At 40.3% G+C, this 16,960-nt stretch overlaps 1 pseudogene; it reads left to right on the top strand.

Moving 5' to 3' along the window:
* The first annotated feature begins 2,092 nt into the window (after positions 1-2,092).
* The window catches only part of LOC142439929 (ORM1-like protein 1 pseudogene), a 33,818-nt pseudogene continuing 18,950 nt past the window's right edge, over positions 2,093-16,960 (top strand).

Here is a 16,960-nt window from a genome sequence, read left to right as displayed (position 1 = left end):
TAATTTATAGATTATTAAACTAGATCTTAAAGAACTTGAGTTGCTGTGTTGGGTTGTGTTAGCTACATAATCCGAACCAGTGAAACTCGTATTAATCTATAGAAAGAGATTTATGTGGAGAAATGACTTACACAGTTATAGAAGTAGGTGCAGTTTGGGTTAAGACTAGTGTCCCCTGACTTGTATAGCTGTGGAAGCTAAAGAACAGGAAACAAAACGACAAAGCGGTAGGGGGAGACAGGCTGGTGGATGCAGAAGTAAATGAATCCTAGGTCAGCTGAACGTATTCACTGTTAGGTAGTCCACTGACTAATTCTGGGATGGCAGGTGACACAATAGAAAATTGAGGAACCAGACACAGGATCCAGATTCAGCAGAAGGAGCAGAGAAATCAGCTCTGTTTCGTCTCTTTTTATACAAAAAGCCACACTGCAATGTAGACGTCATCACACTGTGATCTGATTGATAGGTTGAGATTTACTGCTACCCTTATCCAGGATTGTGTAGTTCACATTTATGTTATCATCAAAATATCTTCAGAAAATCTAGCATTTAGTTAAATGGTGGGGATGATAAACATCCAGCAGTAAGTCAAAAGACTCCACATTCCAATTAAAAATCGAAACAAAACAAACCTCATTATCATTGAGTCGAGTTTGCTTCATGGTGGACAAGGGATAACCACGCCCCCATAGGACAAGGGAGAACTGTCCCCTTTGGGTTTCCATGACACTGCAACTTTTTGGAAAGGAGAAAGTAGAAAGCCCTGTCTAGCTCCCAAGTAGCTGCTCATGGTTTTCAACAACTGACTTTGTGATTAGCAGTCCAATGAATAGCCAATGCACCTCTGATAGACTTAAATATTAATGGAAAATCCATAAAGAATATCATTTGGGGGCAAGCATTTACTATTGGTGAAAGTCATGAGTGTGCACGTATGTGTGTACGTGCATGTGTGTGTGTGAGTGTGAATTTGAGTGTAAACAGTGGCACTGGGGATACCTGAATCATTACTTTATTGCAAGGATAAATGAGCTAATCCACATAAAGTACTGAGCAAATTTTCAGATATTAATGAGCTGAATAAAGATGATCCTGCTTTCATAGTCCACTCATTCTCAGGACTAAAAAATTTTAAATATTTCGATTAGACAAAAATACTAGCCCTGGTGGTGTAATGGGTACACTTTAGGCTGATAGCCACAAGGTCAGCAGTTGGAAACTACTAGCCTCTCCTCAGGCGACAGAGGGACTCTCTACTCCTGGAAAGAGTCGCAATCTCAGAAACCCCAGGGGCAGTTTGGCTCTGTCCTATGAGGTTGTAATGAGGGGGATTTGTTTGTTTGGGTTAGGCAAAATAAACCTGTACCATTTCCAGGCAACGAACGAATAGTTTGACACTTACCAAGCTTAAAAGGGGGCATAGGAAAGTTTTCAAATCTTGGAGGATGTCTGCTCCTAAAATATCCATTGAAGGATGGTAGCAATCCAAGGCAGGCCTGGGACTGAGAGTCTTTTGGGAATATGCCCGGGAAGACTCCACTCTCACATAAGACTCTCCCCTGACACGTGGTGAACCCACCTGTACAGAGGTCATACTTGAGTTGCTTCCTGGGTCGAGTGTAGATGTTAGACATTGGGTAAGCATTCGGTGCTCTCCTGTACAGGAGGACACAGGAAGGCATTAGCTACACCTTTCCACTGGTGAGTAGATTCTCCATCATCCTCTGAGTTTAGCCTTGGGGTTGACAGGGGATTAAAGATTTGTTTAAGCATCTGTGTTGTCATAATTATTGGAGGGTAAAAATCTAACCGTGAGATTGGAAGTTCTCTAACTTCCCCTACCCATAAAACCCACTTACTCACTAAAATGATCCACCAAAATTAATAGAAAAAGAAAAGAAAAACTCCAATCTGTACATGTACCATGGAAATACTGCCTACATGTGGAAAGTTTGAAAGTGTGACTTGATAATATAGTCTTATAAAATTGGAGGAGACTCATCAGACAAAGTTAAGGAGAAAATCATGGGAGATAAAAGTATTTCTCGTTCTGTAGTGGCTGTCAAGGCATCGTGGTTATAGATGCTACATGACCTGCCTGAAGCGTGCTTCCGAGCTTCTGAAGGCCGTGGACTCTTTCAGGGCCAAGGGGAAGCTGCACTTCACACTTCCTCTTAATGAAGTCAGTGGGAGCGCTCTGAATAAAACGCCTCAAAGGAGGCGGAATGGAATGAGAATCAGGTTCACCCAAAATGATAAAAAACGTACACACAAAGTAAAGGGAATTTTAGCTCAGCACATTGACAGGAATCCTCTCGGCTCCTTGGGGAGCTCAGCAGCATTCTGTTGGCATCTCTCATGGTAGAATTTCCTTTTTACAACTTGCCTTTTCGGAAGGCACCACAACTGGAATCAAAGTATCTTGTGAAAAAGGAAGCTGGCATTAAAAGAAAGAAAGAAAGAAAGAAAGAAAGAAAGAAAGAAAGAAAGAAAGAAAGAAAGAAAGAAAGAAAGAAAGAAAGAAAGCTTTTTGAGTTATTAGGGAAGCCCCTGAAAATAAAATTAACTTTGGGACATCGAAAATCATGCTTTGCCTATGAAACATAATTCATCCACTTCAGATGAGCTAAAAATAATATTTTATTCATTAAGTGTGTGGGGGTGGGTCGAGGAATTACATTCAAAAGAGTGCAAACATTTCTCATTTCAGTGTAGAAAGATCTCTCACTGCTTTTATTGCAGATTTAGTTCTGCTAGTAATTATTTCTTACCTTTACTTAAAAATGCTATGATTATTTCTGTTACAACCTCCTGTTTTATGAAACATTTCTTTTTCTTCTTAAAATCCTATCTTACCTGTGATTAGTTCTGCCCTACTTTCCTATGTCACCTTCAAAAAATGATAAAGCCTAAATTTCTTTCAAAAATAGACATTATTTGAGTCTCCTTGTTCTATAGATGTGGTGTCATTAGGGACTTGTGTGCCATGCAGAGTCTAAGAAGAAATGTGTCATTCGGTTCTGAGGTCAGCCTTGTGTAGGGAGGAAAGAGCAAAGGGGGGGAAAAGCAGCCTCCAATATAATCTCTCTGATTCCACTCACAGAAAGTACACTAGAATTGAAAGACACCAGCACCATTTCCCCCACTAGACCAGGACTGTGTCTACATGACCTAGATCATTACACCGTGAAGAGTGGATATGAATTGTCTGCAAAGGAACAGGTCTGGGGACTGAAAAGAAGCTTAACAGCTCTCAGAACCTTTCTCCCAATTCTTGAATCCCATCTTCAATACCGACTCCAAGTGGTTATGTAATCTTTGTGGGTGCATTGCAGCACAGGAAAAGCAGTGCTCAGGACAATGTGAGCCTTCTGAGGTCTTCACCATTGTTTCCATCTCCCTTCCCCCTTCCTTCCCTCCCCTTCTCCCTCCCTGCCTGTATGTGTATGACTTGCCAGCTGTCCTGTCTTTTCACATTTGTTCTTGCTGTCCCCTGAGTATAAACAGTCTGAGACATGCTGTTGTTGTAAACGGTGTGCCAATTAGTTGATTCCAACTCATACCTACCCTGTAGAAAAAGTGAAACTTCCCGATCGGGGTTCCTAGGCAATCCTCCGGGGAAGAGGTGGTCGTTTCTTATCTCCTACAAAGCAGCTGGGCAGTTCAATCTGCTGACCTACAGGCAGCTCCAACGCTTCAGCTCGGTGCCACCAGAGCTTCCATCTGATATGCCAGTGCTCTTGTTGCTGGGTCATTCTGGTTGGTCCTCACCCACAGGAAAACCACAGAACACAACACACCCAAGTCCGATTTCATTCCTCAAAAGATTTCCCACACTTGAGACCATTGCTACAGATGCTCTGTCAATGCATCTTTTTGAAGGTTTTCCTATTTTCCAGGGCTCCACTACTCCACCGCGCCTTCTCCAGGGATTGTTCTTTCTTGATGACATGTCCAAAGTGCGTGGAAAGAAATGGAACCATCATCCCTCCTGAGGACACTCAGGGCTTCATTTCTCCCAATATTAATTAATGTATTTTTATGGAAGTCGATGGTATATTTAGTATTCTCTGCCAGCATAATAATTCAGAGGCATCAATTCTTCAGTATTTGCTATTGAAACAATCCCCAGATTTTGTAGTTATGTGAGGTGATTGAAAGAGCCTTGACTTCTGTAACAGCCCCCACTAAAATGATTTCAAAAGAAGAATGGCATGCCTTGGGGCAGGTGCACCTTAGTCTTCAGAGTGACATCTTTGTTTTTTAGTCCTTCAAAGAGGTCTTATGCAGCAGATTTCTCCAATGCAATATTGAATTTCCTAACTGTTGCTACCATAGCTATTGGTCATGGAGCTAAGTGACACGAAATCCTTAACAACTTCCGTCTTGTCTCTATTTATTAGTATAATGTTTTTTGTTCCCATTGTGAGATTTTTTTTCCTTGTTAGGGTGTAAAACACATTGAAAGTTGGAGTCTTTGATCTTTATCCCAGTTTTCCCATCTATAAAATGAGAGTAATAATTGCATCTACCTGAGATGATTACGTACAATTTCAATACCGTTTTTTTGTGTGACGTATATCAGCACAGAGTCTGACGTGCTGCTGCTGTGCACTATGTTACGAGTACTCAAATCCCAATCAGCAACCGATTGTTTTAAGTCTTACCTGTTTTCATAGTAGATTAGATGATTGTCTCATTCAAAATGGCCAATGCCAGTACACTTCAACTCCCTATGCCAAGGATACTGACCTTTATGTCTTTCATGTAATTTTTGACAACTAATTTTCCTAGCTTCACATTTGTACATTTCATTTTCCAAGTGTTAATGAATGTTTGCTGTTATTTCTTCTCATTTCCAGTCATGGTAGATTGGCAAATTAAATCCTGTAAACTTTGTTCCATCCTCTTCATTAACATCATCTCTACTATAAGAAAGGCAAGCCTTTTCCATTTGTATTTCAAGTGTCCTTCAGACTGAGGAGCTCGTTTTCCAGAACTATGTCAAACAATATTTTGCTTCTATTCATAAAAATTTTAGTGGCTCATTTTCCCCCCCAGAATTAGATCACTTCTTCCTGCTTCCTAACATGTCTTTATCTGGAAATTCCTAAAACCTGTTCATCATGCATGACCTTGTTGGTAGTGACATAGCTTCCAGCTATAGTACACAGTTCCACTACAGTACAGCACACTGACAAATAAGTGATGAATCTGCTAAATACTGAAATGTGTTCTATTACTTTGTGCTTATAATTCCATTAGTTTCAGAGTAGAATTGATGCATAGAGTTTTCTTGGCTATAATATTTACAGAGCAGACCACAGTCCTTTTTTTCTGTGAAGACCTTGGGTGGGTTCAAACCTCTAACCTTCAGGTTAGTTTTTGACCATAAAGTATTTATACCACACAAGAAGCCCTAGGTCCACATATGGATGTTTAAATTTTAGAATCTTTTAAGTTGTATTGTAGGCTTTCTAAAGATTGAAGATTATTAATGTGACTTTAGTGAATTATAGTTGTTAATATTTTTCTCATAAAGGACTTTGTTGAAGATCTGTTGATCTTGGTATTGATGCTAACGATTGGAGTTGGTAACTAAGGAACCTTCTGGCTGTACTTCTTTCAACACAGACTTGCTAGTTCTTCTGGCAGACTACAATCCTTTTAATATCCCTTGCCAAAACTGTATTTCAAATGCTTCATTTCTTCTTTGGTCTTCCTCATTCATTGTCTTACTTTCACCTACATCTGGTCCAATTGAAAATATCATGGTTGGTGTCAGGCTTACTTGAATCCTCAAAGTAACATCCTACTCTTCAGAGAGTCCTGGCGCAGCATATTGATTTCTTGATTGCAACCTCCATGAACATTGATTATAGATCTTAGCAAAATGAAATCCTTGATAACTTCAAGATCTTCTCTTTATATCATGATGTTATTTATTGGTACTGCTATGAAGAATGAAAAAAATTAACAGTGCGGTGAATTTCGTCAAACTATTAAAAAGATGAAAAAAGAAATCACAGATTCAATTATCACAGTAGGTGACTTTAACACTCCGCTATCAGAGAAAGACAGATCACTGGCAAAGAAGCTCAGCAAAGAGGCCATAGACCTAAACAATATAATTAGGCAATGGGTCCTGATAGGCATTTATAGAGCTTTCCGTCCAAACACACAAAAAAAAATCCACATTCTTCTCAAGCTTACATGGATCATTTTCAAGAAGAGACTACATGCTGGGATACAAGTCAAGCCTGAATAAATTCAAACACATAGTTATTATTCAGACGTCTTTCTCAGATAACCATGCCATAAAGATGGAGATCAATAACAGGACGTCCAGAAAGGCAAGGGCAACCAATTGGAGGATGAATAACCATCTCCTGTGACATGAATGAGTACAGGCCCAGTTTAAGAGGATATTGGGAAGTTTCTAGAAACTAATAAGAATGAGAATACAACATATCAAAATGCATGGGATAATGTGAAGGCAGTTATCAGAGGTAGCTTGATATCACTAAATGCATATATGAAAAAGAATAGAGGCTTATGACAGATACACTATAAAAAAACCTCCAACAATTAGAAAAGAGTCAGCAGAAAAACCTCTCAAATAGCAAGAGAAAAGAAATAATAAAAACCAGGGCAGAGGTAAACCAGTGGGAAGACAAGAGAATGATGTAAAAGGTAAATGCACCTAAAAGTTGGTTCTATGAAAGGATCAACAAAATAGATAGACTGCTGGTGAATCTGACTGAAGATAGGAAGGAACAAACATTAATAACCAGGATGAGGAAGAAACGGGGCAATTACAACAGATTCCAATGAAATTGAAAGGATACTCACAAAGTACTATGAAGGTCTGTATTCTAATGAATTCAGAAAAATGGAAGACATGGATAAATACTTAGAAAAACATTCCCTCCCTAGATTATCTCAGACAGAGATCAAGAACCTCAATAAACCCATAGTGAAAGAAGAAACAGAGAGGGTCATCAAGAAGCTACCAACAAAATAAAGTATCAGGACCAGATAGCTTCACAGCAGAATTCTACAAAACATTCAGGGAAGAGTTGACCCCAATCCTCCATAAGGTATTCCATAGCATAGAAAATTATGATAAACTCCCAAACTCATTCCATGAAGTCAGCATAACTTTGATACCCAACCAGGGCAAAGACCCCACAGGTATAGAGAATTACAGATCAATATCTCTAATGAACATAGATGCAAAAATCCTTAACAAAATATTGGCCAATAGAATACAAAAGTATATAAAACATATCATCTACCACAACCTGGTAGGATTCATCCCAGGGATGCAGGGATGGTATAACATCTGAACATCCGTCAATATTATACACCACATGAAGAAGAAAAAGGATAAAACCCATTTGATAATAACCATAGATGCAGAAAAAGCATTCAACAACATCCAACACTTATTCTTAATCATGACACTCATGAATATAGGAATGGAAGCTGATACAAGCTATCTACCAAAGGCCAATGGCCAACATCATAGTTAATGAAGAAAAGACAAAAACATTCCCACTGAAAAAGAGTAGAAGACAAGGATGCCCCCTGTCCCCACTTCTATTCAATATCGTTCTGGAGGTTCTAGCTAACAACATAAGTCAGCGATAGGACATCAAAGGACATCTAGCCAGATACTTAAAGAAAACAAAAATTGATCTACTTTATAACCCAGTAATCCCTCTACTGGACATATACCCAGAGGAGGTAAAAATAAAACACGACCAGTCATCTGTGCTCCAATGTTTATTGCGGTACAATTCACAATCACAAAGACTTGAAAACAGCCTAAGTTTCCATTGATAGACGAGTGGATCAGTAAACTCTGGCACATACACATAATGGAATACTATGCAGCACTGAAAAGCATGGACGATCCGATCACATGAAGCTTGTTATTTCACGGGAAGAGTTGGAAACAATCATGTTAAGCGAGGTAAGACATCTCAAAAGGACAGGTACAACATGAGTTCCCTGAGGTAATTACAATCAGAACGGCAGGAATAGAAGAATAGACACTTATCTCACAATAAATGGGTGAAAGCATAGGTTGTCAGAGGGTGGGTGGGAGGTTAGATCACACCCTTGGAGGTACATGTGGGTCCAATATAAAGAAGGGGAATGGGGGAAAGTGGAGGGAGAATAAGGGTGGGGAGAAACTGAGATGACATGGGGGGGGGTGGGGAACAGGGCACTAATCCACCCAGGGGGAGAATATTGAAATGTGCATACAGATCCCACCATGATGTGCTAAACCAGGAGGGCAATGTAATGCATGGAGGAATCCATAAAAAGAGTGGACGATATGCAGGCCCCAACCAGAAACAGCCTGATACCCAACATGGAAGGGTGTGCCACAGAGAATGAAAATAGACCTTCTGGTGAGGTAAAGGAACTGACCTACCATACCCAGAAGGAAGCAGAAGCAAATGAAGGGGGATGAAGGGAGTGGAGCACACCATGGCCCAGCAAGCTCAGAGGACAATAGCCTCACACAGATCAGCCAATGCACAGAGAGGACCATATGGCCAGCCCCACTTCAAGATGCAACATCCTGTACTGACCCATAGCCCTATGTGGGGCAACACTGGAGACACAGCGTGGGATGTGTGAGCAAGCTGATCCCACCACACTGAGGCAAAACACTAAAGGAGTGCAATAGATCAGAACGGGGAGTGGAACAAGGAAGTCCTAAGAGAGTATCAAAATAGACTTTAAGGCCAAGGCATGACACCCCATCAGTCCTGACCAGAAAACACGCCTAAAGGTCAACAAACAGACCTTGAACTATTAACAGGCTTTTTTTTCTTTCTATTTTTCCCTTTTTTTCTTCGTTTATATTTTGCATACCATTGGCTTTTTTGTTTGTTTGTTGTTGTTGCTGCCATCATCACCATGTTTTTAATGTGTCACTTTGGCGCTGTGGAGATTTGATGTGCATATTATTATCTCTGCAGGTCTATCTAGATAAGTTAGGCTGGCTAAACAATGTGGAGAAGCTAACAATGGGACTGATGTTCTCGGGGTACATGGGAGAGTGGGAGGTGGGGGAAGACAAGAGGTGTTAACCAACCCAAGGACAAGGGAACAACACGTGATTCAAAACCAGTGGCAAGGAGGGGGTGGGAGGATTGATAGGGAGTGATCAAGGACAATGTAACTGAGAAGAATTACTGAAACCCAAATGAAGGCTGAGCATGGTAGTGGGACAAAAGGAAAGCAAAAGCAAATAAAGGAAAGAAGTAGGAGGCAAAGGGCATACTTGGATGCCTAAATGCAGGCATGCAAATATGTAAATATATCTATATATGATGATGGGTGAAATAGATCTATGTGCATATATTTATAGGTTTAGTAGTAGGGTAGCAGATGGATATTAGGTCTCCACTCACATACTCCTTCAATACAAGAACACTTTGCTCCACTAAACAGTCCATGATACCCACCTTCCCAATATGATTGCTGAAGACAAATGTGTGCACAAGCAAATTAGGTAAAAAAAGCTGATGGTGCCTGGCTATCAAAAGATGTAGTGCCTGGGGTCTTAAAGGCTTGAAGGTAAACAAGTGACTATATACCTGAGAAGCAACAAAGCCAACAGGGAAGAAGGGCACCAGCCTGTGTGATCATGGGGTGGTGAAGGGATCAGGTAGCAGACACCAAAAAACAAAATTCATCATTGTGTGTTCACCTTCCCCATACAAACACTGAAGATAAATGGGTGCATAAGTAAGTGTGGTGAAGAAGGCTGATATTGCCTGGCTATCAGAAGATATAGTGCCTGGGGTCTTAAAGGCTTGACGATAAACAAATGGTGATCTAGCTCAGAACCAACAAAGCCCACATGGAAGAAGCACACCAGCCTGTGCAATCACGAGGTGTCAGAGGGACTAGGTATCAAGCACCAAAGAACAAAAAAAATCACATCATTGTGAATGAGGGGGAGTGGAAGGTGGGGACCCAATGCCATCTGTAGACATCTGGACATCCCTTGCAGAGGAATAGTGGGGAGGAGATGAGTAACTCAGAGTGCAGTGTAGCATTGATGAAAGACACAACTTTCCTCCAGTTCTTAAATACTTCCCCGTTCTACCCTATGATCATGATCCAAATTATACCTTACAAATCTGGCTAGGCCAGAGGATATACAGTGGTACCGATAGGAACTGGAAACACAGGGAGTCCAGGACAGATGAATCCCTCAGGACCAGTGGTGAGAGTGGTGATACTGGGAGAGTGGAGGGAGGGTGGGGTAGAAAGGGGGAACCGATTACAAGGATCTACAAATAACCTCCTCCCTGGAGGATGGACAACAGAAAAGTGGGTTAAGGGAGATATTAGGCAGTGTAAGATATGATAAAATAACAATAATTTATAAATTTTGAAGGGTTCATGAGGGAAGGGGGAGTGGGGAGGGATGGAAAAAATGAAGAAAGAGGAGCTGATTGCAAGAGCCCAAGTGGAAAGGAAATGTTTTTCGAATAAGGGCAATGAATATTCAAATGTGCTTTACACAATTGATGCATGTATGGATCGTAATAAGAGTTGTATGAGCCCCCAATAAAATGATTTTAAAATATGGGTCAAAAAGGAGATCAAATAAAAAAGATGCTAGTAGTTTGTAGTAATCCTTTAAGCTCTAAAATCTTGTGATACCCAGCCTGTGTGATCATGTGGTGTCGATGGGATCAGGTTTCAGGCATCAGTGTGTATGAGGGGGAGGGTGGAGTGGAGACCCAAAGCCCATCAGTAGACAATTGGACATCCTCTCACAGAAGGGTCACAAGGAAGACATGAGCCAGTCAAGGTGCAGTGTAGCACTGATGAAACAAAACTTTCCTCTAGGTTTTAATGCTTCCTCCCTCCCACTATTGTGACCCCAATTCTACCTTATAAATCTGGCTAGACCAGAGCATGTACATGGGTACAGATATGAGCTGGAAACACAGGGAATCCAGGACAGATAAACCCCTCAGGACCAATATTGAAAGTAGTCATACCAGGAGGGGAAGGGGAAGGTGGGGGAGAGAGGGGAATGGATCACAATGATCTACATATACCCCAATCCCAGGAGGATAGACAACAGAAAAGTGGGTGAAGGCAGATATTGGTCAGTGTAAGACATGAAAAAATAAAAATAATTCATACATTATCAAGGATTCATGGAAGAGGGAGGGTGGGGAAGGGAGGGAAAAATGGGGAGCAGATACCAAGGATCAAGTAGAAAGAAAATGTTTTGAAAATGATGATGGCAACAAATGTACAAATGTGCTTGGATTATGGTAAGAGGTGTAGAAGTCCCCAATAAAATGATTAAAGACAAAACAACAAAAATAACATTGGGTCATAATTCATACTGAAACCTGAAGCCTCTGATTTTCATCAGTAACTGTTTCAAGTCCAGCTTGCTTTCAGGTTGCAAGGTTTGTGTCATCTGAAAACTGAAAGGATTTTTTTATTATTATTTTTTAATCAGGCTCTATTTATTTATTTATTTTAAATCGTTTTATTAGGGGCTCATACAACTCTTATCAGAATTCATACATACAGCAATTGTGTAAAGCATATTTGTACATTCATTTCCCTCATCATTCTCAAAATATTTGCTCTCACCTAAGCCCCTGGCATCAACTCCTCGTTTTTCCCCTCCCTCCCCACTCCCCACTCCCTAATGAACCCTTGGTAGTTTATAAATTATTATTTTGTCATATCTTGCCCTGTCCGATGTCTCCCTTCACCCACTTTTCTGTTGTCCGTCCCCCAGGGAGGAGGTCACATGTAGATTCTTTTAATAGGTCCCCCCTTTCCAACCCACCCTCCTCCACCCTCCCAGTATTGCCATTCATACCGCTGGTCCTGAAGGGATCAACCACTTTGGATTTCCTGCATTTCTGGTTCCTATCTGCACACTGTACATCCTCTGGTCTAGCCAGATTTGTAAATTAGAATTGGGATCATGATAGTGGGGGAGGAGGAAACATTTAGGAACTAGAGGGAAGTTGTGTGTTTCATCATTGCTACATCGCACCCTGACTGGCTCATCTCCTCCCCGAGACCCTATGTAAGGAGATGTCCAGTGGCCTACATGTGGGCTTTGGGTCTCCACTTTGCACTCCTCCTCTCATTCAAAATGATAAGATTTTTTTTGTTCTGGTGATGCCTGATACCTGATCCCTTCGATACCTTGTGATCATATAGGCTGGTGGGTTTCTTCCATGTGGTATTTGTTGCTTCTGAGTTAGATGGCCACTTGTTTACCTTCAAGCATTTAAAACCCCAGATACTGTGTCTTTTGATAGCCAGGGACCATCAGCTTTCTTTGTCACATTTGCTTATGCATCCATTTGTCTTCAGCAATCGAATCATGGAGGTGAGCACACAATATGATTTTTTTTTTGTTCTTTGAGGCCTGATAACTGATCCCTTTGGTACCTTGTGATCACACAGTCTGGTGTGTTTCTTCCATGTGGACTTTGTTGCTTCAAGCTAGATGGCTGCTTGTTTACTTCCAAGCCTTTAAGACCCCCAACGCTATACCTTTTGATGGCCAGGCACCATCAGCTTTCTTCATCACATTTGCTTATTCACCTGCTTTGTCTTAAGTGGTAGTGTCAGGAAGGTGAGCATTATAGAAAGCTAATTTAATAGGAGCAAGTATTCTTGCATTGAGGGAGTACTTGAGTGGAGGCCCAATATCCTTCTGCTACCTTAATACTATACCTATAAATATGTGCACATAGATCTATTTCCCCATCCTGATACATAAATACATTTGCATGCGCACATGCATTTCTTTAGACCTCTACAAATGCCCTTCGCTTCTTTAGACCTCTATAAATGCCCTAGCTCTTTTCCCTATTTCCTTTGACTCTCCCCTCCTTCCTTCACTCATGATGCCACATTCTTCATCAAACAGATTATTTTCTCAAGATACAGATTGAATCAGTATGGGGGAAAGATACACCCCTAATACACATCGTTCCTGATTTTAAACTACACAGTATTTCCATGGTCTGTTCAAAGAACTGTTCCTTTGTCCATGGGCAGTTCCACAGAAGTGCAAGGAAATCTTCTGGAATTCATATTCTTCTCAATGTGGTTCATAACTTGTTATGACCAATGTGGTCTAATGCCATTTAAGAGTCAATAAGTGCAAATAAACATCGTTTTGGTATCTTCAGCTTTAAGCCAAGATTTATCTGATATCAGCAATGAAATATCGCATGTCAAGTCTTCCTCTGAATCTTTCCTGAATTTCTGGAAGTTGTACTTCTGCAACTAGTTTTAAATTTTCTTTAGTAAAAGTTTACTTGCATGTATATTAATAGTTACATATTCTGTTCTATCACCTTTTTTGGAGTGAGCATAAATGTGGAATTCTTCCAGCTGGTTTGCCAGGTGGCTGTCTTATAAATTTTAACTGATCACTATTTCCTAATAATAAGTGATATTTTGTAATTTATAATCCTCTATAGTACACCCCAGATTTTCTCATTCAAAGTCCATTTGATTTTGCAATGTAAGTTGTGTTATTTAATGTGTGTTTTTTCTACTGCCCCATGAAGAGTTACTGGAGCCCATAGAGTTTAAAGTATTTTTCCAGTAAGGGAGAAATGACTAAGTTATAAGTATTCACTTCTAAATTGTAAAATTTGCATTTCCTTATAAAATGTATGATTATTTTCATCATCATAGTCAATATTAATTGTGGGTCCAACACTCATTTCAAACATCTTTCTAATTGGAAAACCTTGATAAATATTGAGAAACATTTAATTTGTTTTCCAGATTGCCTATTTTATTATGTAGCACATTTCTGACTAAAGAGATATAGTGCAAGGCTACTTCAAGAATTTAGAAGTGATTTTATTTTTAAAAACGGAAAGACAAGGCTGACCCTACCGTTTTCACTTTCTTCTTTGTCTTGGGTCACAGTGCTTGGGGCTGCAACCACCATGCAATGACCATGAAAGAAGAGACACAGGAGCTAGTGACGCTAGTGCAGCATCACCGAACCACTTACCATCACAATAGGACCCGTCAACAATCATACCCTGGCAGTTTTCCAATGATTGAACGTTACTACTAGAAGCAGAATGCGTTTATTTTGTTGTTATTTTTATTTGTTTTGGCAAATGGGGCATTTTCCCCTTTGCCTTAGTCATGTTGTTGCTGTAGCAGAGAGAGAACACAAGTGGGTATTTTTAAAGAACAGAATTTATTTTCTCACAGTTTAAGACGCCAAAAGTTCAAATTCAGGACCCAGGTTCCAGGGGGAAGCTTCTCTTTCTGACAGGTTCAGGGAAAGGCCCTTGTCTCTCTTAGTTATTGAAGTCCAGGCTTTCCTTTGTTCCTGGGGATTGTCTCATGGCATCTATCATCCTCATGTGTGTTTCTTTCTGGGTCTAATCTGTGCTTTTAGAAGGCAGAAGAAATCAGGTGTAAGAGACAGTTTACACTGATACAGTTTCACTTACATGCCAAAAAAAAAAAATCCTGTGCTAGAAAACAATCACATAGACAGTTATAATGGCGAGGATTTTAATTCATGTGGGGGAGCACACAATTGAATCCAAAGCACTCTTCTTTGCTATAATGTTTCCTCTTTCCATCATTCCTTCTTCTCTCCCTCCCTCCTTCCTTCTTTCATGTCACCTTATTTCCATCCTTCCATGCCTTTTCTCTGCTCATTTCTCCCTCAGTCCCCACCTCTGTGCTCCTCTTCTTTCCTTCTTGTCCTCCTGATTTCTACCTCTCTCTCTCTCTCTCTCTCTCTCTCTCTCTCTCTCTCTCTCTCTCTCTCTCTCTCTCTCTCTCTCTCTCTCTCTCTCTGTCGTTCCTCCCTCCTCTCACCATTGTACCCTACACTTCCTTCTTTCCACAACCATTATCTCCCCATCTGTCTACTCTTCATTTTTCTTTCTTTTTTTTGGTGGCACTGTGTAATGGAGGGGCAATGTCACATGGGGGGTATTTTATGAACACATAATTTTAGGGTGATATTTCACTTTTAGGAAAAGAAAGATACAAAAACAAGTCATTTAAAAAACTCAGTCTAGAAATACTTCAATTGCCTAGCTAGTTATAAATGTGCTATTTATATTCTTATCTTATTTACTTAGGTAAGCCAGATATGGGGGTGCCCCCCAAAGGGAATTGCACTGGGCAGAGTGGAGTTTTCATAGTACGCATTTTTCCTGCCTGGCGAACATGGAGCAACTCACTCTGAGTTAGTGCACCCAATGTAGTCTCCTGGGAAGGTTCTCTCTGTTTACAGTGAGTTTTGTAAAAGGAGTTTTGCTCGAACCTCCTTTTTTTTTTGTGGTGGCCAATGTAAGAAAACAGCGTGTGGCTGTGAAAAACAAATGTTCTGCTCAGGAAAAATGCCTCACAAACGGTTGTGATGTTGAAGACATCTTACAAGGACAGAGCTATGGGAAAAATTTTATGAATGATTTTCTTATTTCAAAAAAGGTGAAATGTTTACTGATGACAGATTTCATTCTGATTGTCCATTAACTTCCTGAAAGGATGAAAATGTCAACTTGTAGTGCATTTGTAGTTCATTCCACCAGATCAGACTGTTAATCAAGCTTTCTATTTAGATGTTCTGAAAAGATGGTGTGGCAAAAAGGTCTAATTTGTGGCAGGGGGGACTGGTTTTTCCACCATGACAATGAACCCGTTCACGTAGCCATCGCAGCGTGCCAGTTTGGGGCAAAAATGGCATGCTTTTCTTGCCCACTAACCTTACTCATCTGACCTCGCTCAGTGTGACTTTCTTTTGTTTCCGTGAATGAAAAGACACATGAAAAGGCAACATTTTTTTGATTTATAAGAGATGAAGAAAAAAAATCAGGGTGTTGCTGTCAGCTTTGCAAACAGATAAGTTTGAAAGATGTTTCCAAGAAAGGAATCGCAGATTTGACAAATGTATTCAGAGTAATGGAGAGGACTTTGAAGGTGAGAAGGTTATTTGAAAAAAAAATTAAATACACAGCTTTGACAAAAGAAATTCTTTTGGGGAGAGTATACCCCACTCATATAAATTGGAAAAATATTTAGAAGTGTCTTTTGCTGTTGTTTTGAGAAGGTAGTTAAGAAATTGCTAATCCCCTATTGTTTATTAGGTCACACATGCTATGATATTTGAAGTGTCTGCATCTGTAAAAAATGCAATATAAGTCTACGTTTTGCTGAAAGTTAAAATTTGTTTATCACAGAGCATGTTGTCATTGAGCAAAAGCATATCTTTGGAGGCATGTGGGAAGCCCGTCCCATCTGTAGCACAACTGCGCCTTTCAATTATAATCTCCACTGTCCCCATCCCCTTCTACAAGCCACCGCAGATATGTAACACTGTGTATTGAGCAATTGCATAAGCTCTTCCCTCGGCCTGAAACACATAATTTTTTTCATCTTCATTAGTTGCTTCTATTTATTCTGTCAATCTCACTTACCATTTTACTTGCTCTAGGAAAACTTTTCCTTATGTATTAGACTAGCTGCTTTCTCTCATATGCCTCCCTGATCACGGTTCTTTGATAACTTGCCATTGCTGTTTACTTAACAGTTCCTGGACCAACTGCTTAGCGATGACAGCGATGTTCCTTTTCATAGTGCTGTCTGCGGAATCTTGCTAGCACAGCCAGTAAAAGAAAGAGAAAGAAATCATCTCTGGAGTCAGTTCTGTGTCCTGGAGACTCCACGTGTACCCATGTTAAACTGCTCCACGGTGTTTCCTCGACTGCCCTCTCACAGAAATGCAAACCAGGCTTTTCTTCCATGGCACTACTGAAAGCGTTTGAATCACCAGTGTTAAGACTGGTAGATGACTACAAGCTATCTGTGCACTCAGATTGCGTCACGACTAAAAATGTGCTGAGGAATTGACAGAATTAATTTAATGAGCCCT

Source organism: Tenrec ecaudatus, chromosome 2 (assembly GCF_050624435.1).
Source record: "Tenrec ecaudatus isolate mTenEca1 chromosome 2, mTenEca1.hap1, whole genome shotgun sequence".
Lineage (NCBI taxonomy): Eukaryota > Metazoa > Chordata > Mammalia > Afrosoricida > Tenrecidae > Tenrec > Tenrec ecaudatus.
Note: the sequence above shows the minus strand (reverse complement) of the source record. Positions and strands in the feature narration are given on the sequence as shown.